Below are 13819 nucleotides of genomic sequence, written 5' to 3'. Positions count from 1 at the left end.
AATACTATTTAGCTCCATGCCGGTGCAGGAAATGCCCTCTTTTATCTGGAGCAGGCAGAGCAGCAGGAACAGCAGCTCAGCAAACTCTGATCTCTCATGGCTCCACGTGGTAGCAGACTGGGAAGAACAGGGAAGTGTGGGGGAAAGATCCTGCCCTTCCAGACGACAGCAGCAGAAGCGGGTGTTTTGTAGCAGAAGGGAAAGGGGAGGGAGCTTCAAACTCATCGGTGTGAGGCCATAGCAGACTGGTGAGAACAAGAAGTGGGGAGGTGTCATCCCCCTTCCAGCTGGCCATAGAAGATGTGTTAGAGCAGATGGGGGCAGGAGTTCCAAACCCAGCTCATGGGGGATAGAGTAGGGCTCCAGGGGCCATGGGACATGAGGGAGTGGGATCCTTGCTGCATGGGGAAAGGTTTGGACCTAGGACCGGGGTTGGCAGATGCCAGGGTGGTCTGGTCTGTCTACCAACTGGATTCCCCTCTACTGGGAAATAGCATGCATTCTGGAGAAGCAGCCACTCCCAGCAGTGAAATAACTGCACTGGGGGAGGGGGGGCAGAAGGGATGGAACTAACAAAGAATTGATTCAAATCCGGGCAGTTACTTCCAAAATTGTTTCCACGACATTACAAGGGTTACAAGGTGTAGCGGGTTGCCCTGAGCACGGACATTTGAACAAATGGATTGCATGAGAGGAGAGTGACACAGCTGACGGGCGAGTGTGACCAGTGCCAGTTGAAGGTTGCAGGGTGTGAAAATGAGTCCCTTCTGTCCCATGCTGCAATGGGTGTCTCTAGGGGGGGACATCAATGAGGTTCAGGGAGTTTGACCAATTTTCCTGTCAGGGGACCTAAGTGAGGGAGGGAAGGGAGGTCATTTACCCCTTCCCCCTGCAGGGCAGGAGAAACCAAATTTATTAGAGGTGGCAGAACTAGCAAATGAGCTACAGGGAGAGGGGGAGGGAATCCCAGTGTCCTGGGAGTTGTGTTGGGGCTGTCTGTACACACACCTTCTACAAAAGCTAATGGCATTAAACAGCTATCACAAGCTAACTTTCAGTTGTTGCAGCAGCTGGGAGCTTCCATAGGTGGGCGGAGGTCTGAAAGTGGTAATAATGGAAACCTAGTATGGGCTTGAGTTTGGGAGTCAGGCAGGGCAGCCCCTTGCTAGGGGTGGAACCCCATAATGGGGACAGGGGTGATTTATGGGCACCCTACAACTCACCCATTGATAGAAATGTGAACTTGTGGGATAGAATTGCTGTCCTAGGGGCAGCCTGGGGGCAATAAGGCACTGAGATTTTCCCAGTCGTCAGTGACAAGTATGGTTATGCTGGGGTAGCTGATCTGATGGGAATTCACCTTCTTAGTACTACAAAAGATAACATTTTGAGAGGTGACTATGTAGATGTATTATCACTGCTGCCCTGGGAGGTGCTGACAGACAGTAACCAGGGGCAGAGCAAGCATGGCAATGAAATGCTCAGGTGGCCAAGTGTGTCTAGAACATGGGAAAATTGGGAAGCTGCCTTCCTGATCGATGCAGGCGTTATTGCAGAGTCTTACCCAGACAGAAGCCCAGCATTGTTCAAATATATGGATATAATTAGGAGGCCATATAATATGTTTGGGGCATGGCTTGATTTAACTTGGACAAACAGTTTAGGTTGAGGGTGGCAACACAAACTGGCATCTGGTGGGATATACCACATCACACACTATAATTAGAGTGGATGACACCATGGAGGCCTGGTTTCCACGCTGACACTGGCCTGTTCATTCCGCAGCAAACCTGAGGTTTGTAATGACATTTTCTGGGCACTTAATGAAAGCAGTTGTTTTCATAGCATCTGCAAATGTAGTCATGCTTACAAAATATGCTTTGGGCCCATCCAGCCTGAAATTGCCACAGCAGTCAGGGACAGCTGCAGTGGGGAAACAAAGAGGGGGGGAAGTCAGGTGCCGGCCACAGATTCATGGGGGGAAGGAACAGGGTATGGGGGCTGAGACACAGGAAAGGGTTGGGGGTGAGCTGAAAATGGGATACTGGACAAGAGTGTCATGTCCAGTTAAGCTGGAAATGTTAAGGGTTCTCCTTGCTAACAAGCTAGATGGGGTATATTTCAGAGATGGGTTTACTGTTGGGTTTAGGATCCTCTTTATGGGGGAAAGAAATCATGTGATGTCCAAAAAATTGGGCTCCTTAGTGAGAATGGGTCATAGTGTAAAGAAAATGTTTACACAGGAATTAAAGGAGAATAGGGTAGCAGGACCATTCAATCATCTACCTATACCGTACTTGCAGGTTTCTTTCCTTGGCTTGGTCCCTAAGAAAAAGCTGGAGGAATATCACTTACTTCACCACCTCTCAAAACCATGGGGTAGCTCAGCTAATGATGGAATAGAGACAGCCTTGTGTTCCATGTGCTATTCCTCCATTGATGAGGCTGTGACCATAGTTAGGTCTTGTGGTCCAGAAGTGCTGGTATCCAAGTGTGGTATCAAGTCTGATTTTTGACTGCTGCTAGTGCATCCTTCTGACTTTAGCCTTTTGGGTTTCTTTTTTTGACAGGTAATTTTATTCTGATAAAACTATGCTTATGGAATATGCAATATCCTGTTCAGCATTTGAGAAATCTAGTACAATGCTACACTGGGCAGTGATGTGGGAAGGTGATTTAAGGCAGGTGGTGCATTATTTAGACGGCTTTTTGTTTGCTGGCTGGGTGAATTCAGATGAATATGTCAGCCTGGCTAAAAACCTGTTGGTACCCATTGCAGAGGAAAAAACAGAGGGGTCTTCCACTATGCTGATTTACCTGGGAATTGAGCTAAATTGAGGGTATATTATGACTCCCTCAGGATAAGCTGCAGGAGCTACTGGGTTGATTAGGGAAGGTAGAATGGCCAGGAAAGTTACACTCCATTTGCTGCAATCTATTAATAGGTATATTAAGTTTGCCTGCCAGGTAGTAGCCCTGGTTGGGCATTCTGTGCTTGGCTTGCAGCGACCACCACGGGCATAGCTAGATCTCACCTTGTTATAGGAGTTACCAGAGAGATGGAGGAGGATCTGGGGGAGTAGGAACAGTTTCCAAGCTATTTTAATGGAGTTTTATTGTGGAGAACGGATACTTGAGAGTGATTTAGAGATCCACTTGCATGCTTTGGGAGGTACGGATTTTGCGGATTTTACCAAGCCAGGTGGTATGCTCAGAACTGGCCCTCCACTTGGATACAAAAAGGGACAGTGCAGGATACAACATTTCTGGAATTGTTTCCCATTTTGGCTGCAGTGGACATTTAAGGAATGGAGTTTGCTAATGAAAGGGTGTGCTACTGGTGAGACAACATGGTGGAAGTACATGTTATCAGTCACCAGTCCTCCAGATCTCACAGAGTTATGAGGTTGGTAAATGCATTTGTACTATGATGTTTAAGCTTTAATAGCTATTTCTACTCCATACACATGCCTGGAGTTGATAATGGCATAGCAGATGCATTGTCTTGTTTTCAGGTGGACACATTCCGGGAGCTGGCACCAGGAGCCACCAAGAAACCTGAACATATATCGCTAGTGCTGTGGTACCTTGGCATATGATGGCTGTCACTGTAGCAATCATTGTAGAGCTATGAGAGAAGTTTTAATGATTTTGTGCAGTTTTAGGAGCAGGAAGGCCTGTCACTGATATGGCCCATTATGGAGGAACGGGTGTTTCAGTACATGGTGTCATTAGCAACCTGGCAACTGGCATTATCAACCTGTTCCACTCGCCTGTTGGCTCTTACATTTGTCAGATTCTTGTAGCAGGTTTTTTTAATTTGGAGGTTTCTAGCAGAATGGTCTGGAAGCACAGGCCCTAAGGATAATGCATGTTGTCTTATCACTATTAGTACACTTAGAGATCTGTTGGGGATCCTAGAGCTCATATGTCATTGCAGACAAGAAGTGGCTTTGTTCAGGGCAGCATTTCTGGTAGCTTTTTTTGGTTCTTTTAGGATCAGTTGTTACCAGATGTGCCCATTACGTTGGGGTATTCTCATTTATTAGGGTTACTCTTCTGGGGGGGAAGGGAGTGTGTGATTCTACTAATGTACTGCTTGTGTCACTTGTTGTTCATATGGAGCTCTACTTCTCCCTTCTGCAAGTCCCCTCTCAATGGAGCTATCCTGCAGGTTCCCCAGGGCTGGGTTCCTCCAGCCCCAGAATCAGATGAACACACACACACACACACACACACACACACACACACACACACACACACACACACACACACAGAGTAACAGAGCAAGTCTGAGTGGACCGGGTCAATCAGCACACTCAAGTTGCCACCCTTATATGCCACTGGTTCAGCATGTCCCTGTCCCCATTTTCACATTACAATTGTTCTGGTAGTAACCCACTTGATGAGCAAACCCCACAGTATTTTTGGGCACAACAGGGATCTTTAGCTTAGGTAAAAGAAGCATTGCTGCAGAGTAAATGGGGAGCTAAAACACAAAAGAGTAAAGTTCAGAGAGAGAGAGAGAGTGAAGCAACCAGTTTAACCATAAAAGTTATTTATTGAATAATAGTGATAACTACACAAAGAGAGCTAAACAAACATAACAGTTACATTATTAAAGGTTAATACCTGAGGTAGAAAAGAAAACAGAAAGAGAGAGAGAGCGGGGAGGGGATCTCACCCACTCCATGAGGGTTGAACTGGTCGGGGTTCCCAGGTGATGATTGTAGCTCAGGGTCCTGAGGGCTGGAGACAGGCAGAGCCCCCAGCATGGTCAGTCAGGAGATGGAGACCCAGTGGAACTGATGCAGAGTTTGGGTCCATGCATCAGAACATTTACTTGAACATAAGTATGGGTTTTTGTAGAGAAACAACAAAGGTTCAAGGGAGAACACTAGATTTGTTTATGGGTAAACTGATGACTCAAAGGTTTTCTTTAGGCTAGACAATAGGAGCTGATCACTCTTGGTTATGGGGGGTGGTTTCTTCCAGGGAGCTCACAATGCAATTAGGCTGCTTCAGTATTTTGGATATCAAGGATTCATTACTAAAATTGGTCTGATAACTGCTGAGCTGGGTGTGTGCAGGTGTAGGTTCATTAACATTTGGAGTAGAGATCCCCCATGAGGCAAAGCTTCCCTGCTTTTCTGGTCCCAGAGTTCAGTGTGGTTCTCTGTTCTCCATTCTGTGTGCTAATGGAGATGCCTTAATCTTGTCACCCTTGTCAGGAGAGGTCTAGGTGTGTCTCCCAAGGCCCTTCACTGCTCTCTGCAAGTCTTTTCTCTGATCAGTTTTGGTTCAAGCAGAGACAGGCGGGGTTGTCTTTCATGAGTCAGACAGGCTAGATACTACACCCTAGTTTCCCAAACACAGAGCTGACTGGTATCACAGTGAACTAGGACCTGGGTCCTGTAGGGGCTCTTCTGGAAGGGCTTTGGAATTGCGGGATATACATTGGGAGGAGCAGTCTGTGATATTAACCTTGAGGAGGTCAAAGATGGAATAAGGAGGCTGGGGAGGGGTGGCAAGCCTGGGATTTGCCCTGTGGAGGCTGTGAGGGCATGCATGGCATAAGACCAGTGTTCCTATGACTAGGGAGCCAAATCCCCTCCTTTATAGCCCTTCTTAACCCTCATTTGCAGAGGGGAGTGGGGTCAGAGCAGTGGGTTGGCTGAGGACCAGGGTGAGCAAGGTGGGAGGTCTGACTGCACCCATGTATATGTAAATGATTATGGAATTACCTGGACTGTACACTTCTATCTACCAGGCACTCTCAGACATTTAGTAATAAAGTTGTGGCCTATTTAAACCCTGTCCAGTATCTCCTGTCTTCCTTCTGGCATAGCCAGACAACTATACAACTGCTGATCAAGGTCAAGTAGCATCTCAAGCATTCCAGTCTAGGAGATATAAAGAGAAATTGACTTCAGCATCAACTCATTTTGTTACTATTTTTTGTACGAAGCAAGGTAATGCAGTCAGTTTTGCTTCCTAAGTGATTTCTTCTGACCCCTGACATATTCTGCACCAGGGTACCAGGAGAAATATATTTGTTTAAAGTGTTCTATAGAAACTTGTGTAATTCTTCATAAAATGTCTAGAGTTTCTGGAAAAATTATGAATAAAGATTCTTCTTGAATTATATCATCTATATTGAAACATAAATTCCCATATGCCTAGGAAGACTGCATTATTATTTCCCATCTAATTAAATTGAAATAAGTCTAAAGCTTTCAATGTAGGGTTCTGTAATTCAGAGTCATGAATAAGTGTCAATTTAACATATTTATTATTATTTTATAGCACTACAGCTACTTTGGAGCTTTTACATTAAAAATGACTCTTATTTCTAAGGCCAGCACAGCAAAGATTGGGAGCAGTGTGAAGCCAGCATGTTCACCTCCCAGCACCGGGGAAGGAGTGACTGGTGTCCACAAGCAGATAATAAACAGTGCGCATTGATGTTCACGGAAGAGTCTCCATTCATTTTCCTTGCATTGGAAGGATTATGGTAATGATTCAGGGATTCAAGATAAAATGTCTAAAAAGGAAGAAGGCAGTTTCCTGATATTTATTGGTTAAGTCTCCTAGACTGGAATGTCTGAGATGCTACTTCACCTTGGTCAGAAATTGTGGAGTGTGTGGGACTCATGGAGGTGGGAAAGGAAGGAAAGAAGGTGGGTCCTTAAGACTTCATCAAGGATACAGAGGGAATGGAGGAAAGGAATGAAGCTACTCCAAAGAATCAGAAATGCATATAAAAACACAATCCTCACTGATTATGGACCAGATTTTAAAAAGGGAGTGAGCAATCGTGTGTGTCCTACTTGTCTGAGTGCTAACTGTAATACAAACCCATACACCCCTCATTTGCATACCTGGGCCAACAGTGTTTGCTGGAACTGGGGGTGCTGCTGCACCCCCTGGCTTGAAGTGGTTGCCATTAAATACAGGGTTTATAGTTTGGTTCAATGACTGCCAGCATCCCTACTATAAAAATTGTTCTAGCACCCCTGGAATGAGCAACCTGTGTGAGCAAGTTGGGACCACATCGAAAAGTGCACTTTTACAGGCACACTTTAAAATCTGGCTCTAAATGTCAAAGAAAAAATATTTTCAGTCAATTTTACAAACTGAAAAGAATTACACTTCTGAGCATGTGATGGACAAGGAATTCCAGCTTCTTTTACATTTTAGTATATTTCATCCATCATATGGCAGCATCTTTGCTGTTGTCACTGAGACTATCACAAGAGTGATTGTTAAATTGGAAATACCTTGCAAATCACTTATTCCAAGACAAGCCATGCAATATCACAATATATTTACAGATATTATACAGTTGGTCTGGGAGTGAAACACTGACATGAGCTCGAAGTCAGTTTCAACAGATGATAAAATGCCAGTTATGGAACAGTAATACAGTATTAATGAGTCTAAAAGTGTTGCCCAGTAAAGCAGTAAAGACTGGATCTATCAAAAATCTAATAAGATCTTTAAAAATTTAGAATCTTCCCTTCCTGCCTTCTCCTTGCTCTGGTTTAGGAACATAAGGTTTGTCATTTCACAGGGAGAACTAATGGTCCATCAAGTCTGCTATCTTGCATCTGTCCTATGCTTCGGAGGAAAATGAAAAAAAAATCCATAATGCAGTTGGGCCTTGTGCACATCCCTTAAATTAGCTTCCCTTTAATATAATCCTGCTGCAGTAAAATAAATTTTAGAAAGAGTAAAAAGTTCACTTTTGTGAAGGAGGAAAGGCATGATATCATAAGCAATTGAGAGCATGAAAGGATACTTCAAAAGGGAACAAAAAATCAATATTTTCCTGTATTTCAGGCAACTAAGTTACAGTTTATAATAGGTCATGGTAATGGCCAGCACCTTTTCTGGTACTTCATTTGAGGGAAATGTTACTAGAAATAATGTGGGTGAAGAGATACTACTCACCCCTCTACTATTTTAACATGTAGCGATTTAACATCAGAAGTGGCAGTGGTGAGGAAAACATTTTAAGAAAACAAATCCCATATTTGAGGCATTACTGAATTTGTGCAAGTTTCTATATTCTAACCCCCTTCTGAAATGCTCCTGAGTAGAACAAGTCTGCAGAATTTTTGAAAAGGTATTCTTTCAGGCTTATTGTGTTTGATACAAGATCTATGATGTCTGAAATAGGAGGGGCAGTGTAGCCTAGTGGATAGTGTGTTGAGATAGGACTCGGGAGACCTGTGTTCTAGTCCTGTTTCTGCTATTGGCCTGCTGAGGGATCTTGGGCAAGTCACTTCTGTCACAGTTCAGGGCAACTGCACCTGTATTTCCCCTCTGTGATCCAGCAAGGGCTTCCAGCTGTTGTCTTTCTTGGGTGGAGGCACAAGTCTCAATCTCTCTCTCTTCTGACCAGGGTATTCCCAGGCTGGAGAGTTCCCACCTTTGCTGTGTCATTCCCAGCACTGACTAGTTGCCGTGGGACACCTGCTTCCTTTCTCTTCAGAGGTGGATAACAGTGCAGTTGCTATACTTATAAGGTATAACAGTTCTTTCTAAGGAAGCCTACTTTACTCTTAAGGTAAAAAGCATTACAGAGAAAACATCAACAACAATAGAGAACCTATTCACATTCTAATAAGCTTACCACTGTTCATCCCAACTCTCATATGGACTCTGGAAGGTGCAGTATTTTAACATTCCACCCAAGGGGCATCTTGGTGGTTACATGTTTTCTTCAGAACTTCAGCTCAGAACAAGCACACTCATAACATGTTCAGTTTCCTTTTTTTAGAGTTCAGGAGTCTTTGAACTGAGGTTTCCAGAAAGAGGTTGTTAGAATACAAAGGGTCTCTCTCTGTCCTCAGTGCATATCTTCGAAAGGTTGGCTTCAGAGGGGAAGAATTTGCATTCCCCTCACATCAAGGTAGTTCCTAAGGAAATCCATTTTACATGTATTGTTCCAAAGCAACCTTTGAGCTTCCTCATGCCTTCCAGAGATTGCATTAATCTTGTCTTCCTACCAAAGAAGTTCCATACAATCTCACAATAATGCATAAATATTTGCATTTCTAATACAATAAACTACAATGGTGTTAACTGTACCTCAATAAGATTTAACTTAATTCAGTAAACTTTATCTTAATTCTATAAGGTTTGTTCAGGATATTACAGGATCTTGTGAATCCATCACAACTTTCCTTCCCTGGGCCTCAGTTTCCCCATCTGTGAAATGGGGATAAAACTGACACCCTTTGTGAAGCACTTTGTGAGCCACTAATGAAAAGTGCTTTATGAGAGGTAGGCATTATTAGACTTCAGTTTATTATATTAATTTACAAAGATCACTTTGAAACCTTCTTGGTGTTTCAGTCAACATGTGTGGGACCTGGATCGGTGTTCATGTCGCACGCCCCATCAGTACCCAGCCCGAGCTGGGGAAGCTAATGATCCAACCAGAGGACCAAATTCAGTGATGAATCCTGGTCATGTGTCACCTGAGGCATGTTGTGCATATGCTAAGAAGATGTTAACATGCCTGTGTTAAGAATTGTACAGGGATCAGCTCGCTCAGGCTTTTATTGACCTCTGAGGATATTTCCTTCTATAGGAAGAATTAATCATGAACCCCAAACTGTGGAGTTTTAATCTAAAAATAATTTAGTACAGTATTAATTTATAATAATTTTCTTTCTACAGCTATACTGATGTTTTGTTATTTTTTAAGAAAATAATTGGATCTCAAACAGTATGTATGTAATACTGAAGATTTGAACTCAGCAACACAAAATACATATTAATTGGCACTTAATCCTCTACTTTACCTTTTCAAGATAAATACTACTGATATACAATATGCTGTCTCCAGTGTTCAGTTTTCAGGTTTAAAGATGCAGCTTCTCCACAGGCTTCCTTGGCCTTAGAGTTCTTTTCACAGGAATGTTTCTCCTTGGTTACCCCAAAGCCAAATTTGAGCAGCTAAACTAACATTCTGTTACCCAAACAAGTTTAGGAAGATAAGTCTTCCAGACTGAAAATAACTGAAAAATCAGAAGCTGAGTTTTATCTTTAAGGGGATCACTAGGAATTCCCTTTCCAAGGTCTGTTCCATCTAAAACCTTTGTCAAATAAATTCTAATCAACTGCACAAAATCTCTTAATTCTTATTCCAGCAATTGGTGTATTCTATCTATTATGACCAGGAAAGGGTAAACTGGTTTAGAAAAATTAATTTGACCAAATTTCAACCCAAGTGTTGAAAAAAAGTGTATTTATATAAATAATCCCCTTTCCCAAACAGAGATGTATTTGTTGAACACCACTTTCTCCCACCCCCTTTGCTGGTATTTTACATAGTCATGATTTAGATAATCTGAGAGTCTGCTGAGCTAACTGTGCTTTTCAAATCTTACATACACTGGAGTTTACCAGGGCTTGGAGTCAGAATGGACTTTGAAAAGCCCTTTCAATGTATCATAATCGGTCAATTTGAGCTGTACAGAGACTGCCAGACAAGCTGATATTCTGTCAGATATGTGGTGGAATATCAGAAAAAGTAGTAGGTGTTTCTGTGATTCCAGGCTGGGAGAAGGAAGATGTATAAGACTGGAAACCACTAGTGCCAAAATGGAGGATTAATTAGAGAAATCTTTGTACTTTGAAGAAGGAGATTAAAGGATCAAGATGATTTGTAAATATCAGGCAGAAGAAAATGGAAGACAGAAAAGATGTCCAAGGCAGAAAGATTTCAAAACATTTCAGATAAACATACACATATTTTGGAACTTACCCCTTGCAAAATAACCTTTCAAACCACTTATGCTTTAGCCGTAAATGTTTATATTACATCATTGTATCTTTTACATGTTTTACATTGTGTTTTTTGTTTTCCAGCTTTTTCATTCTAACACTAAGGGAAGATGTGTTTTAGTTGTAACACTAACAGAGGATCCGCTTCCCAGTAGTGCCTACAGAACACTTCTGGCCCACAGCACCCTTATGTGTAGTCTGTGGAGAGTTGTGACATGGTGCTGAGTCCTCTCATTTTCTATTTCTAAAATCATATTGAAGAGACAAAATAAATGTTCTATTTAAACAACAGCTGTAGCTGCTTCACAAATGGGAGGGCAGGTGGCCTCTGGAATCATCAATTCCAGGTCCACATTATGAAAAAAATTGAGAAGCCCTGCTCTGGAACATGAACTTTCTAAGCTTATTGCTTGAAGTGTATCTCATGTATTCTCACTAGAAAGGATTTTTATAATGTATAGAGTATAAAGATGGAGGGAAAACCTAACTTTTGAACAGAGTATGTTAAGTTATTCTTCCTGGAGGCTATAACACCTTCTACTTTATAAGGTCACTGGTAACATTAAAGAACAGTCACAGTCAGTCATTTGCTGATAACAGAGTTTCTTTAATATCTCCCAAATGCTCAAAGTCCACTGGTAGAAGTGGTTACCTCTGTTGGGTAACTTTTAGTGACACTTTACTCTGTGTGTGTATGTATAATGGCAAGACTGGGGCTGCATTTTTAAATTTGCCCACTTGGCCGAGAAGCAGGGAAAGAATTATTTAAAATAGAAAATGTCATCATTTTAATTCAGGTTTGTCACATATCATCTTGAGAATTGTGTGCAATGTAAAATATTTACATAGGCCACAAGTCCAAACCAAGAAGTAGGTTTGTTTTTTTACTTGCAAAACCAAAACACCTCATAGGCAAAAAGCAAAATGGTAAACTGATCTCATTTGTCATTTATATTTCTTTGAAATATCAATATACAGATTTTGCTAAATCTGGATTGCTCATCCTGAAGAATGTATAGTGTTGCTATAACAGCAGGAGGAATTCTGATGTTCAGATAAACTGCATATTGAATAGCTAGCTGTTCACTTGGATCCATTTATATTGACTTAAATATTCAATATGCAGTCTCAACTCTCAGCTTTGCAAGCTTTTTAATTCTCAATTACTTAAAGATGGATTGCAGCTACTATAGTAAAAGTTAACTTGTTTGTCCCATTCTAAACATGGGAAAGAGCGAGTGTAGCTTTTATTTATTTTGTAGTTTATATAATTTGAGGTGCCCTAAGATCCTGAGAAATTGCATACTCCCTGGTTTCTCTGCCAGATTGACGGACATCTCAGTGCCATAAACCATTCCATCCTGAATTCCAGTTTTCATTCCCTTTAAAGGTACAGCAATTGTGATGTCATTTACAGGTGTGGGTGAGATGCAGCAATAATGTCAGGGATGTGAGGGACCCAAGTGCTGAGCTATCATGAACTGGGAGGTAGATGGGAGAATGGGAGGATTCAGCTCAAAAAGATTGGGAACCACTGCTATACTGGTTAACAGCAGATTTTAAAAAACTAAAGACATTGACACATCCTGCCTTTAGCACAGTCCTGCAAGAGTACACATGTCCATGTTATTTGTGCTATCTTCACACTACACTCAAATGCGACGTTTTTTCCAACAGAAGTATACACATTTCCAGTTTACTCTCAATTCTTTTTTTAATGGTAGTGATGTATATAGGAAGGAGCTCAGATGTTGCTGAACTAGGTTTTATATCATATGTACTCATCAGATTTGGCCCCTTTTCAATTTCAGCACCATGAGTTGCCCTGCCCTCATGAACAGGTCCTGAACCTTCTTTCCTCTCCATGACACCTACTACCATACTCCTAACATTTTTAAAAAATAATTTCCCAATGGAAAGTCAACAGATTTCTTCCTCCATGCATAAAAAAGATGGTCCAGAGAAATCTCGCATGCTTTTACACACTTCCTGTGAGGCATAAAATGCACTTTGGGGCAATGGTTATTCATTCATTCTATATTTGGGTCACATTACCATTCTTTGACAATGCTTTGTTAATGTTTTTACGCATGTGTATTATTAACAGAAACAACAGAAGCTCACCTTTTTCTCAGTTGGCAGTTTACAGTCTGATTTCTTTTGAAAGAAATAATTTCCAAATGGAATGACTCATTCTTTTAAACCCGCTGGTTCTGCAGAGGTCAAAATAGAAGTTTTAAAACATCCTGGAAGATGAACAGTTTTATCAAGAGTTAGCTAAACATTTAATCGCCACAGACTGCATCCTCACTATCAAGCTTCTTATCATCCTGCTCTCTGATGTAAGAAAAAATGAAAGTACAGATCTGTCAGTCAATCTGGCACTGGATGTCAGGGAAGATGAACTCTAGTGAGGCAAATTCTGAGCTGCTGCATCCAGTTCTTTATGCAATACAGAGAATCGCACTCCTCTTTTTCAGGTCATTCGTACAGAGTGCCAACACAGAATTGTTCCAGTATCAAATTGTTCTTCACAATACCAATAGCTTCAGGCATGGTCTTGAACTCTTGAGGCACTTTCAGAGTTTTCCCCAGCAGATATAAGTCTACCTCAGCGATACTCAATCTCCTCCTTCATTCCCAGCGCTTTCTTATGACAGACAGGGAATTAAAGTAACCTATATTCCTTAGAGTGCTTGAAATAGGGAATCTGTAACTTTAAAAATCAATTTATTTTATTTTTCATTTTTATACTGTTGTGCTTCCTATACTTGGAATGGGCATTGACCCTGGAAGGTTGACAAATTAGTAGTCGAGGAAAGAAAAGGGGGAAGGGTATTTTTCTTATTGTAGAGCAAGGAAAAGGGTATGTCTGCTTGAATGATTACCACTGACCAACTAATAAATTGATTTGGAACCCACTTGTTTCTATAAACTTGCACAAAATAAAGGTCCTTGGCCCAGACTACGATCAAAGCAAATCACATGAATTTTGTACTGAGATTTGAATTTTGACATG

The sequence above is a fragment of the Chrysemys picta genome, chromosome 1 (genome assembly GCF_011386835.1).
Source record: "Chrysemys picta bellii isolate R12L10 chromosome 1, ASM1138683v2, whole genome shotgun sequence".
Lineage (NCBI taxonomy): Eukaryota > Metazoa > Chordata > Testudines > Emydidae > Chrysemys > Chrysemys picta.
This window is presented reverse-complemented; position numbering follows the sequence as displayed.